Source organism: Echinops telfairi, unplaced genomic scaffold (genome assembly GCF_000313985.2).
Source record: "Echinops telfairi isolate 266 unplaced genomic scaffold, ASM31398v2 ScPeMD7_5868;HRSCAF=6743_0, whole genome shotgun sequence".
In the NCBI taxonomy this organism is placed as follows: domain Eukaryota; kingdom Metazoa; phylum Chordata; class Mammalia; order Afrosoricida; family Tenrecidae; genus Echinops; species Echinops telfairi.
In genome coordinates this window covers 8,964,274-8,969,238 of record NW_022109767.1, presented here as the reverse complement: position 1 = coordinate 8,969,238, position 4,965 = coordinate 8,964,274, and the positions used below count along the sequence as shown (strand labels likewise).

General features: G+C 49.4%; 1 long non-coding RNA gene across 1 annotated transcript in view; it reads right to left on the bottom strand.

Moving 5' to 3' along the window:
* LOC123522341 overlaps positions 1–4,965 on the bottom strand; it is an 83,191-nt gene that overhangs the window by 12,153 nt on the left and 66,073 nt on the right. Inside the window, exon 4 of the long non-coding RNA XR_006680610.1 lies at positions 1,847–1,938. This is a non-coding gene — a long non-coding RNA (uncharacterized LOC123522341). The remainder of the gene's footprint in view (positions 1–1,846; positions 1,939–4,965) is intronic.

Genomic DNA, 4,965 nt, shown 5'->3' with positions numbered 1-4,965 from the left:
CTGTTGGCCAGTGATGGCAGATTCAAGGCTGCTGGATAGAGAATCTTTGCTGGATCTTTGCTGCCCAAGAACATGAGCAGAGCCAGCACCATCGACACCACAGCCATCATGACCGCCAAGGTGGCAGGCCTGTCAATGGGCAAAGACGGTGTCCATGGGGCTTGATGAATAAGAAATGCCATGAGATGGCCTCCTACCTGGCCTGCAGAGCCCTCAGTACTGACCCGGTCTGCACCACTGTCTCACACACACACAAACACACACATGCTTCAAAAGTCTGTGGACAAAACGTAGTTAGCCTAGAACGGAATATGCCCTTGAGCTGCTTCCCTTGTACACCCTTCTGACTGCGGAGAGGCATGGCCTCACACCCCTTATTGCTGTAAGACACACGGGTTATGGGCCCGGCTGCACGGACAGAGAGCTCAGTCTACCCCTACCCCTCCTGTGTGTGGTGGGAACACATTATTTTGTTTTTATTTTCTGGGAGCAAAAACCAAAAAAGATTATATTAAAAAAAGGAAAGATAGCCCATGAAGTAGAGCAGGAGCATGGGCAGCATCCAGGCCCTTCTTAACAGTGCGGAGGGGCTGGTGCATCCATTCTGCCACTGCTTACCTCCGATCTATTTCTAATGTGAGCTCTTAAAAAGAAACCAAGGTCTTCCCTGTGGAAGACAGTGCTTCCTAAAGGATAAAGCGCACATACTCACCTCCCTGCCATTGAGTCAAGCCCGACTCACAGCAGCCACACAGGACAGGGTGGACCTGCCCCTGTGGGTTTCCGAGACTGTACCTCTTTCCAGGAGTAGAGAGCCACATTTGGCTCCCAAGGAGTGGCTCCGTGGCTTTGAACTGCAGCCACTGTGCAACGCACAAGGGCGACGTTAGCTCTTGTTCCAAGGTAGGCTCTGATTCGGGAGATCTGAACTGGACCTGAGGCATATGCAACTCCAGTAAGCTCCAAGATGAAACTAATCCTGCCAGCTTTGAGTCTGAACTTGAACTAAGAAGGGTGCTAGTGACTTTGGCAACCTTTCTTGTGAATAGTAGCGGAAATCATCCTACACGATAGAATCCTCAATCTAGCATTCTCTCTCATCACCTCTTACCTGAGTTGATGAACCCCATTTCAGGACCTGAAAAGTGTTCAACATTCATTTCAGTTACTGTTAACCTGCAGTTCATACTTTGACTCAATTCCACTCACTTCAATACCCCACCATCACTAACGCCTTAAAGAAGGCATTCACAAGGGCCCGGCGCCAGGGAACATCGGGAGCATTCACCCCGCTCCGCGGTGGGGAGCTTGCCAGTGCACCTGGTCCAAAGGTGAGGCAGCTGCAGGCATGTCGGTTCCTTCCCCATCAGCTCCAGCTCTAAAGAGAAATGCTCGAGCGCTTTTGCAAATCAAACCCTTTTCATCCTGAATTTGGTGATTCACCCTGAATGGCGTCGTTCTGGAAACTCTGTGATGCACTATTGTGTAAGGTGGGTAAAATTGGCCTGTCTCTTTAAAACCATTCTTTTTCCCATGGCTCGGGCTGGGCTGGGGGAGGTGAAAGAGTCAGGATAAAGGGTTCTTTGCGAGCAAGCTTGGTCCATGCGAGTGTACCTGCGTGGGCTGGACTGTCTGCGCTGTTGGCATTACCACCCCCTTGTTCCTGACACAGCCTCTGGATGAGAATTAAATTTCAGCAGGTATGAAGATGGTGCTTGTTCCTTAACAAGGCCCATTTACAAAGCTTCCATGCTACAAAAAGTGTGGGGGAGGCAGACATTTGAAGGCCATGCCAAATGTACTTTCCCCCAAAGCAGGGGAGAGACAAAAGAAATCTCAGGCGTACCTCCCAGACACAAAGAACATGTGTCTGCCCTCCAACTGCAAGGGGAGTGAACTTTCAGCACATTATCCCAGGAGTCGGTCACCAATACCATCCTGAAAAAAGAAAGAAAGAAAAGCCTATGCTTCAATTCAAACAGTGAAGGTCTATAGTCAACCAACTTTTAGTGCTACAAGAGAAACGTGTGCACATTGTTTTACTTAATCTCCTTGACAACCCTGTGGGATTGTGAAGTCGTTAACGCACATCAGTATAGATGTGAACTTGGAAGAGCGACGTCCAGAGTTTAGAATGTGCACGGGGAATCCAGGGGACTTTCATGCAGAGGAACGTGTGAGACGGCTTTCAGAAACTATGGGAAACAGTACTTGATCAATTTTAGAACCGTCAACACTTTTTTGTGGTTTCCTAACCCCACAAACATCTCATGGCCATTGAGTCGATGCCAACTCATAATGACTCTCTAGGACACGGTGGAACGGATCCTGTAGGTTTCTGAGATGGATCCAACTCGGTATGGACCTATCAAATCGTAGCTCGGTGCGGAAGCCCTACGCCACCAGGTTCATAACCCATCCCCCTCCCCCAGTCCCTGATAACTAAAAGAGCCCCTTCTCCTTGACTTTGGCCTCAGTTGTATGATCTCCATCTAAGCAGAGAGAGGAATTACTGAAAGGTGCAAAGAGTTAACACCCTCAAAAGTTCACAGTTCTAGTTCGTGCAAGGTTACCTTGGAAGAAAGGCCTCCTGATCTACCTCTGACCCCATAGCCATTAGTAACCCTATGGAGCACAGTTCTCCTCTGATGCACATGGAGTTGTCACGAGTCAGAACTGATTCAAATGCAAAGTGCACAGAGAAGAACAGATGACTAGAACCCTGGCCTGCATCTTTCCGCCCTGGGTTGACTCCCCACCCGGGCACCGATGGGACCAGACTGTCTGTGTGAGAGCTTCCCGAGCAACCACCCACAAGCTGGTCCAGCCCACGGTCAGGGTCTGTTTGATGTCCTCGTTTTCCCTTTCACCTTTGCTAATTTGGCTTCATCGCTGGTGTTTCAAAATGTGGACATTTTACATAAAATCTGGATTCTGGAATTCTGGAATCTGATCTGCCCCCACTGCTCATGGGACAACAACTCTTTTTTTTTTTAATCGTTTTATTAGGGGCTCATACAACTCATCACAATCCATACATACACAATTGTGTAAAGCGCATTTGTACATTCCTTGCCCTCATCATTCTCAAAACATTTCCTCTCCACTTAAGCCCCTGGCTTTAGGTCCTCATTTTTCCCCTCCCTCCCCATTCCCCCCTCCCTCGTGAGCCCTTGATACTTTATAAATTATTATTTTGTCATAACTTGCCCTGTCCGACGTCTCCCTTCACCCACTTTTCTGTTGTCCATCCCCCAGGGAGGAGGTCACATATAGTTCCTTGTACAGTAATCGGTTCCCTCTTTCCAACCCACTCTCCCTCTACCCTCCAAGTAACGCCACTCACACTACTGGTCCTGTAGGGATCATCCACCGTGGATTCCCTGTGTTTCCAGTTCCTATCTGTACCAGTGTACATCCTCTGGTCTAGCCAGACTTGCAAGGTAGAATTCGTGTCATGATAGTGGGAGCGAGGAGGAAACATTTAGGAACTAGAGGAAAGTTGTATTTTTCATCGTTGCTACATCGCACCCTGACTGGCTCGTCTCCTCCCCAAGACCCCTCTGCAAGGGGATCTCCAGTGGCCTACTAATGGGCTTTGGATCTCCACTCCGCACACCCCCCATCATTCACTATGGTAAGATTTTTTGTTCTGATGATGCCTTACACCTGATCCCTTCGACACCTCATGGTTGCATAGGCTGGTGTGCTTCTTCCATGTGGGCTTTGTTGCTTCTGAGCTTGATGGCCGCTTGATTATCTTCAAGCCTTTAAGACCCCAGACGCTATACTTTCTGATAGCTGGGCACCATCAGCTTTCTCCGCCACATTGGGGCAACAACTTTTGAGAGCTACGTGGTACAAGGCTGGCGGTGTCTAGCTGGCCCCACGGGGGCTCACCCTGTTGTCTGCCCAACCTGAGGGACCATGAAGCATTTCCAACTCTCTCTACACCACCGTTCTTCAGCAGTGGTACTGTTGACATTGGGGCTGACCTCTCTGTGGCTAGGGACATTCCCTGTGCAGCGCATGGTGTTTGCCAGCACCTCCCCAGTGGATTATCATAAACTCACTGCCTTACAGCCTATTCTGGCCCATAACGACCCTATAGCACAGAGGGGCACTTCCCCTGTAGGTTTCCGGGACGGTAACTCTTTATAGAAGCACAAAGCCAGGGGAAAGGATAAGGGGAGTATGGAACCATAGCATCCTGTGGGTAGGTTGGACAGAAAAAGCTATTTTACGAAGTAAAAGGAACAGAGGTAAGAGTGGGCTGCCTCATCTTCCTTCACGCCAGCCCAGCAGGCATCCACATGGACCACAGCATCACAGGCTCATGCGGAACTTCACTGCTTGGTGTGAGCACATTTTCCCAAGTCCACCCTCCACCACCCACTCCCTGCCTTGCTTATTAATGATTTATGGTATTTATTTATTTCATCATATTCTGATGAAGCCTAGAGGCAGTGGTACTCTTGTTTTAACTGGTTGTTCTGGCAAGGGGTCTTCCCCAGAACTGAGTTTCTCAGATTGGCAGCATCACGAAGAAAAACAGACCCATTTGCCAACTTCCCTCCCTGCCGGCCCTAATTAGAGCGAAGGCTGAAGCTGGCTGCTTCTATGAGAAGGAGGCTTTGTGGGGTATGGAGGGAGGGCATGAGGGGGTGTCTCAAGCGTCCTTTCAGCAGGAACAGCAGACTCGGGGACGAGCACAGTGGAAGACGGGATCTGAAGAGAGTCACTGGGAGTTACACACAACCAATTATCTATAAGTCAGCAGCCACGTGAACCTGTCTGTCAAAGTGTGTGAGGTGTGGTTAACGCGACACTGAAGGGAAACACAGAGTAGCACTCACTCACTCACTCACTCACTCACTCACTCACTCACTCTCTCATTCACTCTCTCACTCACTCACTCTCTCACTCACTCACTCACTCTCTCACTCACTCACTCATTCACTCACT